The sequence below is a fragment of the Eschrichtius robustus genome, chromosome 19, assembly GCF_028021215.1.
Source record: "Eschrichtius robustus isolate mEscRob2 chromosome 19, mEscRob2.pri, whole genome shotgun sequence".
NCBI classification, from domain to species: Eukaryota; Metazoa; Chordata; class Mammalia; order Artiodactyla; family Eschrichtiidae; genus Eschrichtius; species Eschrichtius robustus.
Genome location: NC_090842.1, coordinates 10,557,962 through 10,580,503, shown reverse-complemented (window position 1 = coordinate 10,580,503; position 22,542 = coordinate 10,557,962). Strand labels below are relative to the sequence as shown.

General features: G+C 45.2%; 1 protein-coding gene across 1 annotated transcript in view; it reads left to right on the top strand.

The window, feature by feature from the left end:
* Positions 1-22,542, top strand: part of VAT1L (vesicle amine transport 1 like) — a 150,381-nt gene that overhangs the window by 116,285 nt on the left and 11,554 nt on the right. The window lies entirely within an intron of this gene.

The window sequence follows — 22,542 nt, the reverse complement described above, 5'->3', positions numbered from 1 at the left end:
GGGTGGTCCTTTATGCACATAAAGCTCCTGGCACAGTGTCCAGTTCATAGGAGGTCCTTAGTTTAGTAGCCCATTTGCCCTCACGCCCCCCACCCCCACCAGTCAATGCTGACAACTCGGTGGATGGACTGGGGTGGGGCCAATGAGGCACTCAGGGTGCAAAAGTTAAGGAGATGTTCACTCTGTCTCGGGTTCACGTACATACAGCCTTGAGCATGAGTTCCTCTTTAAATCTTGACTTACCCTGGTCCTAGCCCTGGTTACAGCATTGTCTGCCTCTTACATGTTTATTTGAATCTGACAAGTGTGAATTTGATCCCAGCTTTATCAAATAGTTATTATTTGAACTTGACCAAGTTGCTTGAGCTCTTGAGAAAGTCAGGCTCAGACCCCTTAATGTAAAGGCTTGTTGAGGGGATTAAAGGGGTCCATATATGCAGAGCGCTTCATTCAGTAAATGCTACTCTTCTCTGCCCAGAACTAATCTAAGAAAAAGGGACCATTTCAGCTTCCCAGGTTCTGGTGTTTTCTCTGCTTCATTTAATAAAATGAACTCAGCAGGAGATGAGACTAACCCATGCCATTTTTCACAGTTTCCCTTCCTAAAATCAATTTTGCCTTTTCCCCATCACTGCGAATGATGTAAAGTCTAGAGGAGAGACTAAAGGAAATTGAAAGAATAAAGCAGATTGTGGACTTCGGGAGTCTTTGCTGGATCACAAGACAGTGCCCTCAGAGAAATCTTTAAAACAACATAAAAAGCCGGAAGCATCATCTTTCTTTAATTCCCTCACCCACCTCTTTCTTTGAAAGTCCTTGACCATGAAATTGACTAGATGCTTTATTTGGTCCTTTGATGATCAATGGTATGTGTTCATTTGATCCTTTCCTGCCAATGATTCATCATAAAAAAATAATGGAAAAAAAAAAAATAGAACACTCAGAGATGTGGTGTTTGATTAAGCGCATGGAAATGTGGCCAGACTTTTTTTAAGTATCTCAGAATAAAAACTAAAGTTGGCTTCACAGCCCTCCCCAGCCCCTCCTCCCCCCACGCCCAATGGCTTCTCTGACTGTGCAATTTCCCAGCCTATAGCTCAGGCTGAGCCTTTGTTTTCAGCCCAGAGACACAGCCCTGTCTCAATCTTCCTGCAGTCTCCTCTGTGGGGGTACCTCTACCTCTGCGTGTGACCTGGAAAGGGACTCTGCCTCTGTAGGTCACTCCAACATGGCTGCCCCTGAAGTTAGAGATCAACCAACCACTCTCTCCAGTGTTTTGAAGTCCTTTATACATCTACATATTCTACCTGTCTGCTTAGGAATGTCTTATTTATTTATTGAGAACTTAGTACCCATCACATGGTTTGGTGGGCTTTGCGTATAGTATTGTCCCCATTTTACAGATGGAGAAACTGAGAGGCTCAGCAAGGTTCAATAACGTGACGAGGGTCGAACAGCTAGTAAGAGGTAGAACCAGGATCAAAACCAGTGAGTCCACCTCCAAAGGCTGCACTCTTTGCCACAAATCTGTGCTGCCTCCCTGCGGTTGCCCTAGATACACCCACAAATTCACATCAGGCCATCTGTCCTGATCTGCAGTTCAGAAGATAAAATTGCCAGCCATCAAGTTTTCAAAATTCTTTTCAAATTCTTAGCATTTCTGACCCGTGGTCCTGACTCCCTTTGTTCATGAAAATCAGAAGTCCTTTGACCTCTAGTTCAGTCCTTCCCTTTACAGTGAGATGCCTCTTCTTTGCACTGTCAGAATAATGGAGTAAGATTTCCTATCTCTGGTGTCTGTTTGGCTCAAGTGGAACAGTGTCACAGCAGGACTTACTGGCAAAGCCATTTTAATGCTGAGTCCAGTCAGAGACCCCAGAGCTGGCCTCCCTTTGTGAAGGCTTGAGGACAGTGAGGCCTGACTCTGGACCATTTGTTACACTTGAGATGCCAGGGAAACCGTCATGTGTCTGGTCACCAGCCTCCCTTCTGACGAATAAATGTCAGATAATTCTCAGTGACACAAGCTATATAATCGCCTAGCACAGTACTCGGCACTTATGAAAACTCACTGTTCACTCATCCCACTGCTGTCACTGCTGGTACTTCTCTCTTATTATTATTCCAACATGGATGAGACAGGACTCAGGGATGGAGAGAGGCTGTCTCTCAGCTTCTAAAAGCTCATCCATCGAGTGCTGAGACTTTTCGTAACACCACGTTATGTGTGAGGCAAAAGTCACGTACAAATGTTCCGTAACTGACATCTCGGAAACCTGGAAAATCTTGGGTATTACATCCAACCTTTTCCCCTTAAAGCATTTGTACCTCACTCTCCCCATCATGGCAACGTGTAAAGAAATAGTTATGATCAAGGGAGTAAGATTTGAAAGCAAGTCCCTCTTAAATGACTCGTTGGCTATTACTCACCAAAATCAGTTATAAAACCAATTGCACAAAACGTCTTATACTGATTGACAGAGAAGTCAGAAAAGTAAGAATTTTTTTTTTTTTTTTTAATGAGCGTTTGGAACTTTCCAGGTTGCTGCATGAGGATACTCTGTTACTTTTAAGCTGCATGGTACTGACTTACTTTGAACGCTTTTTATTTGAGCTCTAAATTCTCTGGATGGATGGAATATGACATCCTTCTTTGTCTCCAGAAATCCCCTTCCCTCTCCTTCAATAATGAGTTGCTTGGCTCAGGGCCACCTCGACAATGGGGCACTCTCTTCCAGACAGGGATCAGGAGTGAGGGAAGGAACAGCAACTTTTTTTCTACTTTGGTAGAAACCGGAGTTACGTGATCACTCTGTGCATGTGTTTTTAAGGCCATCCATTTGTATTATTCCCTAAGGAGTTTCAAGACATGCTGAATTTCTGTCAGTGTTTAATACTTCATAAATAAAGGGCTTAGCAATTCTCAGCTCTAGCAAATCATGGATGTGTTCCAGAGAACACTTAAAATATAAAAGTAAATTTCAGATGGAAGAAAAGAGCCCCATTTTCCCAAGCAGTCAGCATATCTCAAACCACTGACATTTTCAGAACGGGGAGGGTGGCAGATAGGGAATCAGAAGGGAACTCTGGTGGGATGGAGACCCCTTACAGAATGAAACAAAGGCCACCCTCACCCCTACCAAGCGCTTTCATACTCACAAGATGACGTGAGGTAGGGGTGTAATTACTCCCACTGTATAGTTCAGGAAGCCCTTAGAGCTTATGCAAATTATCTGAGAAGACCCAGCTGGTAAGTGATAGAACTGGGACTTCAAGTCAGCAGAATGAGTCCAAAACCTCCCTCCAAGCCACTGTCCTATCCAGCACAATGCACTCCTCATGCTTCCTGCATGTCTTTCCAGAAAAAGCACCGTATTTCCCAATGAACGTCCAGCCCACACCCATAGCCCATGCTCTTTATCCTTTCTGGAATGAACCACCAACATAACCCCTCCTCCAACCCACATCTCTTATCCTTCTTGGCATGAGCCAGAGACACCTCCCTCCCTGCCAAGCCCAAATTCCTTATCTTCCTTGGAACGGAGGATCACCAATACGAATACCCCGAGCTCCTATTTTTCATACTTCCTGGAATGAATCCCTCCCCTAACCCCAGTCCCGTACTCCTCATCGTTCTTGGAATGAGCCACCGAATTCTACCCCCAGCCTAGATTCGTGCTGTTTCCGGGCCATGCGTAGCCTCGGTGGCAGCCACTAGATTTTCCCCACTGTTAACCCCTGCTGGTGCTCTTGGGGGCCGCCTCCTTCTACCCCATTCGTTGGTTCTGTGTCTCTGCACAGTGAGGGGCCAGCAGGAGTTGAGTCTGACCCTGTCCTTCAAATGCCTCTTTGCCATAGCACATGAGACAGGTTCGGGGTGGGGGGGGAGGTGTCATACAGACGACATTTTGCTGAATCACACTCAACCATGCACCCCTAATCCTGACCCAGTGTTCTAAATGGCTCCAGGGCTCTGGCCTCACTTGCATCTCAGGCTGAGTTCGCTGACACCCAATAATACCATGTACACGGCCTGGGTCTCTCTGGTGCTTCAGTGATGTGAGTCCCAGGGCATCAGAAGCCTGTACTGTTAAGCCAACCCTTCACTCTTGCTCCCAGGAGAACTACATCTTGTCTTGGCCTCCCCAGTGTCGCAGAGTTGTCCAAGGGAGCTACAGGCGAGGGCTCTTCTCTCTCCTCCCCAGCGTGTTTGTCCTTCTAGAAGGAGCAGGTGGAGAAAGCAGGGCTTGTCTCCTGATACTTCGTTCTATCTGGCTTAATGACCCAACCTAAGACATAAGATTCAGCATAATTTATTGAGTACTTAGATGTGCCAAGCACTGTGCTAAGGATCTTCAATTCTATCTCAGTTCAACCTCACAGCCTCACAGGGAGTGGATAATGGTTTTACCCGTTTTACAGATGAGGCTAAAAAGATTGGTCACTTGCTCAGGAACCCACAGCCAGTGCAGTTCAAACTGACGTCACTGTAGGCTAGAGGCCAGCGGCTTAATCCTTGTATTAGATTGCCTCCCAGATCAGAATGATCGTCTCTTAAGAACATTCTTCTATTGGAGGGGGTGACTGGGCATTCAGCAGCTTAGCTTCGTACAAAATGACATCAGCGCACACAGGATGACGGGATGTCAGAAGTGAAAGGTTCTGGGCTTTAACTATTTCAGTAGCTCCCCGTCTTAAAGAGAAGGAAACTGAGGCCCAGAGAGAGGAAGTAACTTGGCCAAGATCACACATCTTCTGTCTGGGAAACAAATTCTGCCTATGCAGAATTAACTTTTACATCAGATTTTCCAACATGCAGTCTATGGAAGAATCAGGCCTGGGAGATGTTAAAGGGTAGATAAGGGGAGGAAGGGGAAGGGTCCTGGGGTCAAATACTGTATTTGCTGGTGTGCAAAATTCACCAGTTATATGAGACCTATGCAATGTCATAAATTTTGTTCAAAACAGTAATTTTCACCATACTTTTTAGAAAGTGACTTCATAGCGGGAAAAATTTTATACATGCTAATGCAGAATGTTGTATAGTGGAATCCTAGTTGGAAATCGTCAAGTCTGGCTATGTAGTAATACCTTACAAACTCCTGAGGGGACATGGAAATCACCCAGCTATGTGAATGCTGGCACCTGGCAGGATTAGTAGCAGTACATTTAAATTCAAAATACTAGGGAGGGAATTCCCTGGCAGTCCAGCGGTTGTGACTCCGCGCTTTCACTGAGGGCACCCAGGTTCCATCCCGCGTCAGGGAACTGGGATCCCCAAAGCTGCACCACCATGCAGCCAAAAAAAAAAAAAAAAAAAAAGAGAAAGAAATTAGGGAGAAAACCCAAGTTCTACACCTTAGCAGCTATGTGGACTTCAACTTGCTCTTTCTGATAAGAAAACTTCTGATCGAATGTGGGGAAAAAAATGTATCTTGACAGTGATGTTTTTAGGCTGCTTGTTCTACCAATAAGGGAGTTACCATATATTATTTTGCCTTGGGTTTCATTCATCCATTCATTCATTCATTCATTCATTCATCCATACCTGGGCATTTAGTGCAAGGCAATTTTGGGATCCTTATTCTTTTGTTGCGAGATGGGGAGGAGAAATCAGGAAATGCATCCTGTAAGTCTGAAATAAAGTTTAAGAAACGCTAGGTTAAACAAAGTTCAACAGGTTTCTTTCCTGCAGGACTCCTTGTTTAGAGAATATACTGCACTGTCCTACTTATTTGACTATGGAAACGTTTTTCTTTGTAGCTCACTTAATGCAATTTCCTGAGGCACACTTGTTCCATGGAACACAGCTCGGGAAACTAACATCTTTACAAACATATAGCTCTGTCTCTGTCACCAGATGGTCAAATCTTAGCCATGTAATAGTTCAAATTCAGGGGAAGAACAGGATGGTGCTTCATCATTTAGAACCCACAGTAGAAACAGAGAGTGTCCGGGGAGAAGAATGCCGCTTCCTACCACTGAAGCAATCGCTGACATGTCACGGCTCACACTGTTTGTGAACTCCCAGGCTCCTCTCTTGCTCTGCCCACAAACCTGCATTCTTGTTTGCCTCCATGAATTCACAGAAATCCAAAGGGGAAAAACAAAGGGGGAGTCTTTCTTAACCAGGAGTGCTGAGCCAGCACACAGGAGAATGAATGTTAGGACGGAAGCATGCTAGGACTCCACGCAGAGGGACAAAGCAGTGGGATTCCAAGGACTTGGGGGAGAGTCTCCCACACAAATCTCATTGGCTAAAACTGGTCACGTGGTCCCACCTAACTGCAAGGAGACTGGGAAATGTAGTTTTCCTGAGTGCCCAGGAAGGAGAGGAAAACCAGATGTGGGTAGCACAAGCGTCCCAACCTCAAGACCCTAAGTTCTTGATAATTTCGGTGGCCAAGAGAAGAAAAGGAAATTCTTCGTGTGATAGAATACTTCAAGTATCACATCCTGCGGTTTCATTGTTCTGTCTCATTTGAACTTACAGTAAATTTGAAGTATATCTTAGCTTCCTCTTTTATTGGTGAAACTGTAGCTCAGAATGGTGGAGTAACTTGCCCAAGGTTCTTCAGCTCATAAATGACAAAGCCAGAATCAAACCCATATCTAAAAACTGTATCTTACAGGGCTGTTGTGAGGACTGATTAAATTAGATATCCACTCATTCATTCAAATATTTATTAAACACCTATCTGAGGAAGAGAGAAAGCAGTCTTATGCAGAGCTGGAGGAAGAAGAAACAGCAAGTGCAAAGGCCCTGAGGTGGGAAGAGCCTGGGCACATTTGAAAAAACAGCAATAAGGCAAACATGGCTGGTATAGGGGATTAAGAGAGGAGGCACTGTGGTCTGAATGTCTGTGTTCCCCTAGAATTCATATGTTGAAACCTAACTCTCAAGGTGATGGCCTTAGGAGGTGATTAGGTCATGATGGCCTTAGGAGGTGATTAGGTCATGATGGCCTTAGGAGGTCCTCATAATTGAGCCCTTATAAAAGGAGTCCTAAAAAGCTCCCTTGGGGGACTTCCCTCGCGGTTCAGTGGTTAAGAATCGGCCTGCCAATGCAGGGGACACAGGTTTGAGCCCTGGTCCAGGAAGATCCCACATTCCGCGGAGCAACTAAGCCCGTGTGCCACAACTACTGAGCCTGTGAGCCACAACTGCTGAGCCCGCACGCCACAACTAATGAGCCCGCATCCCTAGAGCCTGTGCTCGGCAACAAGAGAAGCCACCGCAGTGAGAAGCCCGCACACTGCCACAAAGACTAGCCCCCGCTCGCCGCAACTAGAGAAAGCCTGCGTGCAGCATCAAAGACCCAACGCAGCCAAAAATAAATTAATTGATTAATTAATTTTTTTTTTTTAGAAAGCTCCCTTGGGAATTCCCTGGTGGTCCAGTGGTTAGGACTCCACGCTTCCACTGCAGGGGGGGGCACAAGTTCAATCCCTGGTTGGGGAAGTAAGATCTCACATGCTGCATGGCGTGGTCAAGAAAAGCTCCTTGTCCCTTCTACCATGTGAGGGCACATGAAAAAGTGTCTCTGAACCAGGAAGCAGGCCCCCACCAGACACCGAATCTGCCAGCACCATGATCTTGGACTTTGCAGCCTCCAGAACTGTGAGAAGTGAATTCCGCTGTTTATAAGCCAGCCAGTCTCTGGTGTTGTGGTTGTCACAGCCCAGAAGGACTAAGACAGGGAAGGAAGAGTAGAGGAGGTCAGAGGAGCAGCAGACGGTGCACAGTCCAGGATGGGAGGCACTGTAAGGAACCTGGGGGTTTTCTCCCTCTGACAGGAAGGGAGCCACGGGGGTCCTTTGAGCAATGGACCGACATGGTCTGATTTCCTTGTTTTGAAAAATCTTTCTGGCTCCTTTGTGCAGAATAGATGGTTCTGAGAAAAGGGGAGTAAGAGTAGAATCCACCAGACTTTCTGGTAGGTTGGAGGTAAAGAGCGGGAGAAGAGAATCAAGAAAAACTCCTAGATTTTTGGCCTGAAAAACAGATGAATAGTGGTTGTCGCAGATAAATAATGGCGCCCAAACACGTCCACGTCCTAATCCCTGAAACCTGTGAATATGTTATTTTATATGACAAAAGGGACTTTACAGAGGTGACTAAGTTAAAGATCTTGAGATGGGGAGATTTTCCCGATTCATCCAGGTAGCCCAATGTAATCACAAGGGTCCTTGTAAGAGGGAGCAGGAGGGTCAGAGTCAGAGAGATCTGAAGATGCTGCTGGCTTTGAAGATGGAGGAAGGGGCCACGAACCAAGGAATGCAGGTGGAAGCCAAAGAAACAGATTCTCCTCTAGAGCATCCAGAAGGAAGACAGCCCTGCTGACACCTGACTTCAGCGCAGTGAAAGCCATTTTGGACTTCCGACCTCCAGAACTGTAAGATGATACATCTGTACTGGTTTTAGCCACTAAGTTTGTGGTAGTCGGCCTAAGAAGCAGCAAGAGGAAATGAATGCAGTAGTATGTGGAACAGTCTTTTGAAAACCAAAACACTAAACAGTAACCACCATGAAAAATTAGGGATTACAGCGGAGCGGACAGAGGGAGACAGGATGGGTTTATGGTTCAACTGTAATATGAAAAGTACTTGATTGTGTGGTACCTTAGAGTTTCAAAGCCAAGCAGGAGGTACCAATTATGGCAGGCCCTGCATCAGACGATGGAGGTGTAAGGATGAGTAAGAGGCAGGTCTCCAGGTCTGATGGAGAAACTCACAGGCTGGGGAACAGTTTCATGGCAGCTTAACGACCCGCCTCTTATGCTACCTCCAAAAGCGACTCCGATCTAGTTTTCATTCCTGAGTGAGAGAAAAATGCATCAAGATGCTCTGTTCCCTTATGGTCCCACGGAACATTTCTTCAGGCAAATTTTTTTTCTCTCTTACTTCCGCCTCACCGAATGTAGTTTATTTCGCTTGGTTCTTACTTTCAGTTGAAACCAGCCAACTGATTCACAAGAGTGTAGGGCATCTCTGAAAAAATAATCAAAGTTTCATTCAACGAGTGAAATTTCTCTTTGGTTGTGGGACATGTCTCTTCAGCTAACCTGATGTAATTCTAAAGTGATAACTGAGATTTTTATGGAATGTTATTAAGAAATGTCATCACTGCTTATTACAGATAATGAAATAAATTGGCAGTGCAGGTAACAGAATTGATATTCTATAGAATTACAACTGTTTGGGAAATCAAGGGAAGGCCACCTCTTCGGGGCATCAGGAATTTTTCTTAACACTTTCCAATCAGAAGGAACCTTGTACCCAGTCCTTCCTCCACTGTCCGTTCAATAATGTTTAAGAGAAAATTCTACCCTTACCCCAAATCTCAGAGAGAGAGAGAGAGAGAGAGGCAGAGAGAGAGGGAGACAATGAGGATCAGAAAGGGAAGTGGGAAATGATACAAATGAACTTACTTACTAAACAGAAATAGACCCACAGACATAGAAAACAAATTTATGGTTACCAAAGAGGAACAGAGCGCAGGGAGGGATAAATTAGGAGTTTGGGATTAACATATACACTCTACTATATATAAAATAGAGAAACAGCAAGGACCTACTATATAGCACAGGGAACTACACACAAAATTTTGTGATAACTGATAAGGGAAGAGAATCTGAAAAAGAAAGTGTGTGTGTGTGTGTGTGTGTGTGTATAAATAAGTGAATCACTGTGCTGTACACCTGAAACTAACACATCGTAAATCAACTCTACTCCAATTTAAAAATAAATTAAATTAAATTAAAATAAATAAAGTAACTTTTTTTTTAAAAACAAGAAAGGTTAAGTAGGAAGCATGGGAAAGAGGGTTAGACTTACTGGATCGTGTCTCCTGCCATTATTGCTAGAGACAGAATTGCTCAGTAAAATCAATACTGGTTGTAAAGTTAAAGTGAAGTAATACCTGTTTGCAGGGCTGTTGAGACTTGTGATGTGATGATGTGTCTAGAGTGCCTGTCACTGTCTAAAGCATAGTAGATGCCTCTACTATGAAATGAAAATATTCATTTCATTCTCCAGAGCAGCCTGCCTCCCTCTCTCTTTCTGACACCTCCTGACTTCCTCCTCCAAGGGTCAGTGACATATGCCTGGGTGAGGGGAAAGCAGGCAGGGAGAAAGTGGGAGATGAGATAAGGTTGTAGGGAGATCAGAGCACCGATGGCTTGTCTTACAAACTCCCTGGCCTGCTGCGGGAAAGACCTAGTGGGTACAGTGGGCGCTTCCAAGCTCTGGACCTTCCTGGTTATCGCAATACACTGAGACTTAAGGTTAAAGAACACTTGTATTTCTGTAGCCAAATTCCCTCTGTACCTCTGGAGCGACATATAGCCCATGTTAGAGATGAAGAAACCGAGGCTCAGAGGGGGCTTCATGATTTGCCCAGGATTGCAAAGTCCAGTAAGAGGAGCCTGAATCTTCCCAAATCACCACGCAAGCAGCTCTTTCTGCCACATCGTACCTGCCCCCTACCTTCAGGTAAAAGCCAACAGCAAAGGGAAGGAGCCAAGTCCAGAGACCTGGAGAAAGACCTCTTGGACCAGGCGAGTTGGGTCTCTAGATTTACACAAACTGAAGAGACAAGTCAAAGCCCCTCCCAGGTGAGGATTCAAAAGAGGCTGTTAAGCTGGAGGTGTAAAGAGAGCTGACAATTACCTAAGAAAATGCGCCCAAAGATGTGAGACAGAACTATAGTCTTCTGAAGGAAGATGCTAAGTCATTGAAAGTTTAGGGACTGGGAAAATGTGCAGTATTCCCACCGTGGCTGATTTCAAGCAACCTACATGACATCAGTGAACTGAGACTGGGGAAGAAATGCACAGTCAGGTTTCCTGGACCAGTAGGAGCTGGCTCCAGCACACACTGGATTCAGCCCCCTCCTACAGCTGCTTTTGGATTACGTGCAAGGCACCAGACCAGGCAGTTTCTCATGCCAGCTCATGCAAGCCCCCAAGGCTATAGCTGCGGCTAAGAATTATCACCATTTGGCAGATAAGCAACTTTGGGGCAGCAAGGTGACAGGATACACCCAAGGTCATGCAGCTGGTGAGGGATGGAGTTGGGATCTGAACCCGGTTCTCAGCACGGGCACGCTCCCTCATCACGGGAGCAGGCCCCACCCCGCCAGGGCATCATCCCCCAGCACAAGGTGTGTGGCTCCCTTTCCTCTGCCTCTTGAAACTCTGTCCGTCTAGCCCATCTCATCTCATCTCTCTAGATACACAACTTCTGCCCCAAGCCTATCCATGTGGGACTCAAGGAAAAAAAAAAAAAAGACAGAAACAAAAACATCTTCTCCACCACGTCTTTCATAAGGTCCTCATTCAGCCCTCAGAAAGCCCCAGTCATCTCCCTGTTGGCCATGACATTGAACATCCTGCTTCAGTAGGGTGAAGAGGAGGAGGGGAACCTCTCCTCTACTGAATTCCTGCCATATGCCTGGCTTTGTGCTGGTGGCTCTACCACATTGTCTCATTTTATCCTCACAGCCGCTCCATGAGGTGGGCACTTATGCCACTTTACAGATGAGAAAACTGAGGCCCTGAGAGGTTGAGTGACCTGTGGAAGGTCACCCAGCTTGGAAGTGATGAGACTGGGATTGGAGCGCCAGTGCCCACTACGTCTCCATTAGACTAGCTCTGCCCCAGGGCCCCGCACAATCCCAGACACGCCGGATTCAGAATTCATCTTCTGTGTCAAGGTACAGGGCAGGAGGGCAGCAGAGGAGGCCACTGACCTCATAAAGGCTGGGCCTTTTGGGGCAGTGGCTCCACGATGACCACTGACAAAGCTACCCCAGGATTTATTCATTGCACTGCAGTACTAGAGAGATCCCTTGGACTTCCGTCCCGAGGAGGAGTGGTATAGCCCCCGGGAGTTGCAAACAGACCTCACGCTCTCCACGCGGAGTTACGGATCATCTTCCTGGGCTGCCAGCAGCGCCTGCCTCGTCCCCCCGATACAGCCCCCGCCGTTCTGCATGTGTGCTTATCTATTTGGCCCTCTCTGCTCCCCAGCAGTGAGCTCCTAAGGCCAGGAGGAGGTGGTGTACACAGTGGCTTCTACGTCACTACGTCTTCCTGCCCGGATGTGAAGCCTCCACGTGACTTCAGTCTTCCAAGAACAGCGGAACAAGCCTCCTTTTCAAGCCAAAAAAAAACACTTGGATTTTCATCCAGACTTTGTCACTTATTAGCTGTGTGACCTTAGGCAAGTCACTTCACCTCTCACTGCTAATTTCCTGCTTGGTGTACTTCATTCTCTACCACTGCAGCGTTACCATGAAACTAAGAGAGGAAGTCACGAAGGATGAGTAAATACTGGAGCAGATTACGTCCGAGCCTTACGTTAAGTCTTACTTACGTGTTATAACCAATTCTCAACTCGTTCCATAATTAAGTAAAAATTACATCATCACGCTTGGGCCAGACAGTGAAGGACATCAGCGCCCTCTACAGGTCAGAGTGGCAATGGCAGCAGTGACCTGTGACATCTTGGAAGGGGGGATACTTCTTTGGGGGAACAGAAGTCTTACATCCACAGCCCTCTTTCTCCCCTTCTCCAATTAGTGACCCTCCTAGCTTAGGAGGATCAAGTTAAGGGGTGCCCCAGGATGACTTACAGGCTCCCCTCCAGTCTCCCGTTTCGAATGCCTACCTCTAAGGCAGTGGTTCTCAGCTGGGAGAGAGTTTGTCCTCCGGGGACTGTTGGCAGTGCTGGAGGCATTTTGGGCCCTCACAGCTGGGAGGGCACGACTGGCATCTAGTGAGCAGAGGGCTGGAGCGGTACTAAACGTCCCACAATACACCGGACAGCCCCACGCAACAAAGAATCATCCAGCCCGGAGTGTTACTAGTGCCGAGGTCGAAAACCCCGCTATAAGGCATTAGGGAGCTGTGTCACTCTGGAAGCTCTGTTTATTCTACTGGAATCCTAGAGAAATCCCTTCAGTTCCCATCCTGAGAAGGAATGGCTTAGCCTCCGGGCATTGGAACTAAACCTTACGCTCCCCAGGCAGGGTTGGAGACCATCTTCTTGGGATCACAAGGGCACTCCCTTCATCTCCCCACAACAGCTCCCACTGCACTTTCTGCTGGTGACTGCCTCCCATGTGACATTCAAAGACACCTCCCAGCAAGGCAGCCCCATGGAGCAGCACTGAGTTTCTGGAAGAGCAAAGCCAATCACTCAGGGCCTGAAGTATTTCTCTTTACCTCTGCAGTCCTAGTGTGGACGGACACACTGATGGACACACTCCTTCAGTAGTGATTCCAGGATGATTGATTGTTGGTTGCTTGTTTTGTTTGGGATGGACGGAGGCACCTTGTCTTGCTTACAGTTTCTCAGCCTTTATATGTCATGTACTCATCCTTTTATCTTTTTAAGAATCTGCTCGGTATGGGGTCCAATGTTAAGTGTTAGAAATGAAATGTTCGCCTAACATTCTTTGTCGCGCTTAGGGGACAGGGCCACTGTGCTGTCACAGTTGGGAAGGAAGCAGGCTCTAGAGACACATGGACGCTAGCTGGGCTCGAATCCCAGCTACGCTGCCTTCTTGCTGCATGATGCTGGGAAAGCTGCTCGACCTCTCTTAGCTTCAGTTTTCTCATCCTTAAAAACTGCACTGATGCCTCATTCTCAGACTTGTTAGAAGCACTAAATGTCCAAATGGTCATGACAGAACAGATTTTAAGTCTCCTGGTTTCCATTTTTATACCCTAGCTCTTCTACTTTTTTTAGCTGTGTCACCTTAAGCATATTAAGTTCTAGGATTCTCAATTTCATCCTCTGTAAAGTAGAAATAATGACCCACCATGTACAAAGTCGATGTGAAGATTAAGGGAGATGATGCCTGGAAACCAGTTAGCCGGTTACTGCTGGCATGTCGTAAGTACTCAATAGACGTAACCATTATAATCATTACTATCTATTACTACTATATTGCCTACAGTAATCAGAGCTCAAATAGCTGTTTTCATCCACATTATTATTTAGATCTCTTTCAGTTTCTTAAATAGCTGTGGGTGGCTGAGAGGCATGTATGCCCACCTCTTCTTTGTGCCAAGACTGCAGACTGATGAGCTGCAGGAGGGGAAAACAACGCAGGCAGATGGGTCCTCCATGGGGGCAGGTTTCTCATAATCCCACCTGCACACATGCAGTGATAAACTGAACGCTCTCCCAAGCTTTCTTCATCCATGTGATAATTTCTTGAAAACCTGCATGGAATCCCAAGCAATGAAAACTGATGAGCCTAATTACAGACTCCACATCGTACAGAGGCCTGTCTGCTGTGTTTCATACGGATGATCTGGGCTGAGTCAAGGTCTGTTCAGAGTGCTCAATTATGGAACATCCAGAGGCGAACAGACCTAGTCTGTCAAATCCATGGGGGCCAAGACGCTGTATCATTTGGTTTTGCAGTTCCTGCAGTGCCTAGAATTGTTTTGATGATAGAAGAGTCCAAAAAATAGTGTAATAAGTGGCTTCTGGGACCTGTATTTGGTGAGACTATTGACTCATTCACTTGGAAACATGGCTGATTCGAGATTGTGGAACTTTTCTAAAAATTATTTTCTTCCACATACAGATGGCCAATAGGCAGATGAAAAGATGCTCAACATCACTAATTATTAGAGAAGTGCAAATCAAAACTACAATGGCCTCACATCAGTCAGAATGGCCATCATTAAAAAGTCTACAAGTAACAAATGCTGGAGAGGGTGTGGAGAAAAGGGAACCCTCCTACACTGTTGGTGGGAATGTAAATTGCTGCATCCACTATGGAGAACAGTATGGAGGTTCCTTAAAAAAGTAAAAATAGGGTTACCATATGATCCAGCAATCCCACCCCTAGGAATATATCTGGACAAAACTATAATTAGAAAAGATACATGCACCCCAATGTTCACTGCAGCACTATGTACAATAGCCAAGTCACAGAAACAATCCAGTTGTCCATTGACAGATGAATGGATAAAGAAGATGTGGTATATATATATATATATATATATATATATATATATATATATATATATATATATATATATACAGCAACATGGATGGACCTAGAGATTATCATACTAAGTAAAGTTAAGTCAGAAAGAGAAAGATAAATACCATATGATATCCCTTATATGTGGAATCTAAAATATGACACAAATGAACTTATCTAAGAAATAGAAACAGAATCACAGACATAGAGAACAGACTTGTGGTTGCCAAGGGCGGGGCGGGGCAGGGGAGGGATAAATTAGAAGGTTGGGATTAACAGATACACCCTACTATATATAAAATAGATAAACAACAAGGACCTACAGTATAGCACAGGGAACTATATTCAATATCCTGTAATAAACCATAATGGAAAAGAATATGAAAAAGTATATATATATATATATATATATATATATACATGTAACTGAATCACTTTGCTGTACACTGGAAACTAACACAACGTGGTAAATCTACTATACTTCAATTAAAAATAAATTTAAAAAAAGAAAAGCACTAAAACCATTAAAAAAATTTTATTCCAATAGGAAAAATGTCATATTCAATGGAGACATTTAAAAATATACCCCTTCAAAGAAAAAAGAATAAAGGCAGAAAAAACCATCTATATCCCATCACCCAACAATAACCCTTGTATATATTTTGTGGGTTTTTTTCCTTCCAAAATTTTCTTTTTGTGCATTTGGAGGTTTGTTTTGATTTTCTTTTGTTCGGGGGTTTGACATTTTTTAGAAGTTATAATCACACAGTAAAAAATTTTGCAGACTGCTTTCTTTTCCCCTCTGATAGACTCTTTCAGCATTTTTAACTCTCATGGTCACATATTATTCCAACAAATGAGTAGATCAGGGTTTACTCAACTGTTCCCCTACTCCTGGACATCTAGGTTATTTTTTATTTTTATTGTTATAGCTGCAATGAATATTTTGGATATAAAGCTTTTTCTCTTATTATTCCAAATGTACCATTATTTCCTTAGGATATTCTCAAAAGTGGAATGGCTAGGTCAGAGAATTTTAAAGACATTACAAGGTGTTTTAAAGACCGTGTAAAGACTCTGCAAGCATTTCCTACACTGCTTGGTGCGGATGTGACTTCAGTTTTGTGTTAGTGTGGGTGAATTGCCACCCACCTCCCCAACTTCTACCAAACTCTTGGTCTGCTATGGGGACCTTCCCAGATCCACCCTCCCCTATGACTCGAGGGGTCTGACTGTAGTCCGAAAGCTCTTCCTCGGGGATCAGTCAGTGTGACCACCCTGTGGACCCAAGTGGCCCGTCCACTCTGTCCCGGACGTGTGGCCCTGTCACCTGAGGCAGTGGGCCCCTGAGCAGGAAAGGAAAGTGGCTGGAAGACAAAACCTCCCTCAACCGTTGACTTTTTTACCCTGTGTACTGAGCCTGGTTTTCCGTCGCATCGCCGTGGCAACGCAATCTCAAGGCTAATAGATACTCCTTGGTGCTTAGAGGGAAAAACTCAGCTGACAGACAAGCGAGGAAGATGCAGGAAGGCAAAGGTTAGCCCCCATGTCCCTCTGTGCCTCGGCAAACGGGCAGAGATAATTAAGAACTCGACTTTAGAATCACACAGACGCTGACAGAAGGAAGGTTCCAGACCTAGCAAAGTCACCTGTTTGCAACGCTAATCAAAATGGACGAAGATATATCAAATTACCTCAGATCTCCTCTCTGCTTGATGGAGAATCTTTCAAAACACAGGTCTTTTTAGAGGCTCTTTCTCCCCTTTGGGGAATTACATGGCTTTCAAACAGCCTGAAATGATCTCAAAGGCCAGGTGGGATGGACAGCCTACTGAGATATCCTACCATCAAATTTGTCAATTCCACCTCACAGCCTCCCTAATTCCCATTTCTCCTTGTCCCCTGCCCCACCTGCCGGCATCCCTCTCAGGCCATCTTCTCAAGACACACCTCCGATCAGGTCCAAGTGAAGACATCTCCAAGCCCCACCTCCAGCCCCCAGCCGGCGCAGCTCGGGCACAGCGTCCCCTCACTAACTCTCAAGGTCCCTGCGTGAGCCATCCTTCCCCTTTCAGGACTCTGTACATGCATTTTCTCTTCCTGGAAAAGGCCTCCCACCCTTAAAAGCCCCGAGCAAATGCCATTTTTCTCTAAACGGAGTCATTTCCTGCCCCTGGGCTTGCATGCCTCTTGATTCACACCTAGAATATAGCTCTTCCCAGGCTCTCCTGGACGGAGTGCATGGATGGCGCCCCCACCTCGGCAGCCTCGGGGCTCGTCTGGGGAAGGGGCCGTGCGCGATCATCTCCCTGAATGCCGCCTGGCCTGCAGTAGGCGTTCAGTATTGGAATTTATTACCCTTGCAAAGCTGGGTGATTTGCTGAAAAGGATACATTGTTCTATCTGGGGAAATGGGGTAAGACCTTGACCTTCTCCAGCACCAAGCTTCTAAGGAGCCCAAACCCCTCATTTATAACATCAGTATCCAACATATACAGTTGAGCATTTGGGTACTGAAACTGTTGTTATAGTTATTGTTTGGGGGAACAAAGTCAAAGTTCATATTTTATAACCTTTTTGGGAAATTCCAAACATATTCAAAAGCAGCAAATACTGACCCACCTCCCACCCCCACCAGCCATGTACCCATCAAGGCAGCCTCCACAGTGATGAACATTTGGCCAATTTGTTTCCTTTGGTGCCTCCCCTCCTCCACTATTTTTCTGGAGTATTTTAAGGCAAATCCCAGACATGATGTCATTTCATCCGCTAATATTTCATAAGCAGTCTAGGTGAAAATCCTAGCTCTTCTACCTGCTATGTGATCTTGGGCAGATTAATTAACCCTCCTGATCCTTGCATTCTATATATCTAAAATGAGAATAACTACGGCACATCCGTCATAGGGTTGTAACGAGGAGCAAACGGACTATTCTACAAAAAACGCTTGACACTCGGCATTTGTCCAGCTTGTGTGCTAAGTGGTCGGTGTTAGCCGTTAAAATCACTATTATTATCATTATCCTTACTGAATTTATAGCACAGTCCCAAGCATTTGGGACATGAAAGACATACAGCTGTATCGATCACTAATCATAGCTCTGGCAGTAGAAGGAGAGCAGACTGGAGAAACTGGAGCCTCAGAGACCAAATAGGAGGCTGGAAAAATCATCCTGGAGGGAGGTGATGGGGCCTTGAGCTAGACAGTGATGGAGAGTGGAGGTAGGACACACAGGGAGATGAGAACAAAGACCTCTGACTGACTAGCTGCAGCAGGGGAGGTGCCTGCTGCAATTAAAGGTCAAGTTTAGATTTTGATGGCCTGGAGAGAGTAAGTTAAGGGAGATGAGAAGCTGTGAGACAATGAGTTTCCTCTTAAGAGGCTTTGTCCTTGCAGTACTGATGGGGCATCCTGTAATGGGGCAACATCTGGTGGGGCTTCCTCTGATGGGACAAGCTCTGATGGGGCTTCCTCTGACGCGACATCCTGGGAAAGACACTTGGCACAGGAGCCCACTGATTATGACGGCACACGGCTTCTCCTGTATAGCTGGTGGTTCGTTTCACCTTGCAGTTGTTTACACCTCCCTGTGAAAGGCTCCAGACGTCCGCCCTGAGGAGCTTCCTCCTACTCCTGCTCTGTAACCTCCCTTCACTAGCGTGATGATCAAAGCGGAGTTGGTGCTTTACCCACCATTGCTTTTAAAACTTACTCTGCATGAACACATGCTCACTGTGGACATTTTAAAAAACACAGACAATATGATGTCACATATGTGGAATCTAAACTGTCAAACTCACAGAAGCAGAGAGTAGAAGGGTGGTTACCAGGGGCTGGGGGGAGGGGGAATGGGATGTGACAGTCAAAGGGAACGAAGTTTTATGCAAGATAAGTAAGTTCTGGAGATCTGCTATACAGCATAGTACCCATAGCTAACAATACTGTATAGTGTACTTAACATTTGCTAAGAGGGTAGAGCTTATGTTAAGTGTTCTTACCTCAAAAAGTAACTATAATAAAAAGGGTGAGAGAAAACTTTGGGAGGTGATGGATATGTTTATGGCCTTGATGGTGGTGATGGTTTCATGGGTGTATGCTTATCCCCAAACTCATTCAGCTGTAACCATTAATTACATACAGCTTTTTACATACCAATTACACCTTAATAAAGTGGTTTTAAAAATAAATAAACAGAAAAAACAGAAAAAGTACAATGGAGAAAATGAAAACTAGCCTTACCACAGATATACCCAGGGTAGTTGGGTTGATACAAGCTCTTGTTTATTCTTTATATTAATATATATTCTACAGAGGTGTGATCACACTGAATATACAATTACTTTTTCTCCTTATCACATGGGTAAGAAATGGGATGAGGTGACCTTTCAGGGATATCCTGCAATTCCCTCAACCATCCTACTCCTGATGGACATGTTTTTGTTTTTGTTTTAGATTTTTTTTCTTTTTAAATTTATTTTTGGCTGAGTTGGGTCTTCGTTGCTGCGCGCGGGCTTTCTCTCTAGTTGCGGCGAGCGGGGGATACTCTTTGTTGCGGTGCGCAGGCTTCTCACTCCGGTGGCTTCTCTTGTCGCGGAGCACGGGCTCTAGGCGCATGGGCTTCAGTAGTTGTGGCTCGTGGGCTCTAGAGCGCAGGCTCAGTAGTTGCGGCTCGCGGGCTCTAGAGCGCAGGCTCAGTAGTTGTGGCACACGGGCTTAGTTGCTCCGTGGCATGTGGGATCTTCCCAGACCAGGGCTCAAACCTGTGTCCCCTGCATTGGCAGGCGGATTCTTAACCCCTGCGCCACCAGGGAAACCCTGAGGGATATGTTTTGTTCCAACTTTTTCCTTTTAAATATCAAATAAGAAATATTAACTATTCAATTAGTGAATGGTTTACCCATAAAGCTTTATTCACTTTCCTTAATTTTGCTCCTTTTAAAAGGCTGCTGCTACCAATAAAAATAAGGAAAGAATCAATTATTTATTCTCCCTTTCTTATATGAGATGTTTATCACTCCTAATCAACTAATAGATGAAGGGACGTGTCTCTTTAAAAAATTATGGCAGCTAATAAATGAACACAGAGTGTTAGAATCAGAATATCACCATTTCACAACCCCAAATAAATTAATGGGTCTAGGCACTGATTATCAGGAAAAGAGGGTCAACCTGCCATTGTGTGTCTCCCAGAGGACACAACAGTACCTACAGTCTCAGTCTGATCAAACCTCCTACCAGCTTGGAGGAAATACAGAGCACAGGGGCCGTGCTGGACAACACCAGCTATCTGCAATCCACAGAATCCAGACAGTGGGAAGGAAACCACCACCAAACAACCTGGACTCTTCAACTTGCAAGGAAAAGCAGCAAAAAAACAGAAGAAATAAGATTTAAAAGGACTTGTCCATTTTTTAAATGGGCAACACAAAACTACGGTGCCTAGGGTAGTACAGTCAGGTGAGAAACTAAAAGAAACACAAGGAAGTGATCACTCTGAAAGTCGGGATAGAAGTGGTAATAGTTGGAGGAGGGGAGGGAGTTGAGGTTGGCACAGAATACATGGTGGGGGGAGGCTTTGGGGATGTCCAACAAAGTTCTATTTCTTGACCTGAGCGCTTACAAACTATATATTTGTTTTGTGTGGCTGTGTGTGTGTGTTATTTCATAATCAAAATAGTTTAAAAAGAAAAAAAAGTTAAAGGTGTACTACCTGTCTCGGGTTCAATAGTGCCCCTCCCCATTCATTCATGTCCTTCCCCGAAACTTGGAATGTGAGTGTATTTGGAAATAGCGTCACTGCAGATGTATTTCAACATTACAATGTTGCAGAGAGTTAAATTCTTATGAGGGCATACTGGAATAGGATAAGCCCTCAGTCCAATATGACTGGTGTCCGTATAAGAAAAGAAGAGACACAGAAACACACGGAAGAATGGCAGGTGAAGACAGAGGCAGAGACTGGAGTGCTGTGACTACAAGCCAAGGATACCAAGCACTGCCAACAACCCGCAGAAGCTAGGAGAGAAGCACGGAAAAGATTGTTCCTCAGAGCCTTTGGTAGGAACCCATCCTTCTGACACCTTGACTTTGGACATTTAGCCTCCAGAACTGTGCAAGAATAAACTTCTATTATTTGAAGCCACCTGGCTGGTTGTCCTTTGTTACTGCAGCCCTAGGAAACCAATACAATACCCAAACATTACCACGCGTTCATAATTTTTTAAAAAATGAAAACAGTGATTAGTTTTGCTGTAGACCGGGTGTGATTTTTCAGGGTAGGATTTCCAGGTTCTTGTCCATATGCAAACTGTTATTTACTTGGTTGTAGTGATAGCCAGATACAGTTTAATCTCTGGGCTCTCTCTTCACCTGACAGGTTTGCAATTTAATTCAAGGATACGCATCACCACCAGCCATTGGGTCACACTACATCCTGACGTTTCCTTTGCCGAAATGAAACCAGCCTTCCACTGCATTTCCAGCATGTAACTCTGCTTCTAATTTTTTCTGCTCACATCACAATCAGATCAGGCTCATTGCGCCGTGGGCCGTGGGTCGCCTGAGTAACACGCTGATTCGCACTTCTGCACACACATCCTGTGACCCCACTTCCACAGAGATCTTCCCCTCGAACCATAAGCAGGTGAAACTCCGTGAGCAACAGGGACTCAAGAAGAAAAGGGAGAATATTTGTATGTATCCCTGATTGACAGTCTGACAAATTCCCACTCACCCCACAGGGTTGGTGCAAGGAAAGGAGATCAAGCACAGAAGTGCTTTGCTCGGTGACAGCACCTGCTAAGCATTCGTCATAAGTCAGCTGCTGTGATGAGGATCAGCAGGGTCCCCACCGCCCCATGGACGTACCACCTCTGCCTCGTCCTTTACAGTTACCTGATTTTTAGATTCAGCTCTTTTCTTGAGACTCTTACCTTCTCCTAATATAACCTACGGGCAGGTGATGACTCTTAAATCACTACGGTCCAAAACCTATAGCCCTCCCCTTCCTTCCTGTCTAAGTGGGGGGATCCACAAGAAACCCCCCTTCCAAGTGGTGGAGAACCAGCTTTCTACAAGAGCTCTTTGTTTGTAAATGCCTCTTATGCAATCACTCTTTTATTTCACTCGTTACTTTAGAGCAACCACAGTCCCCAAACAACTTGTCCCAGGCATACCTGCCTCTGTTGGCCACCTCTAATTTTGCACCCTGGGTACCCCAGCACTCATCTAAATGACAGCTATGTCTAGATGACATCGTCAATGTTATCTCAATTCCCTTAGGTGCTAAAATGCCCCCAAACACCTGCAAACAAGCCCTTTCGCTTAAAGCCTAAGGAAAGGGCCTTCTAAACTGTACTTTCCGAAATGTTAGCAGGTCTGGCTGTCATCCCTTTGAAAAGATGAGACCTTTCAAGATTTTGAAGGGTCTTTGGCCTCCTTACAGTTCTAACCCTTTTCCATAACTCTCACATTTGACCGTTCCAGGGGAAAACTTTCAGGTGCCGTGGAATGGAATCGTTATCCATCTGGG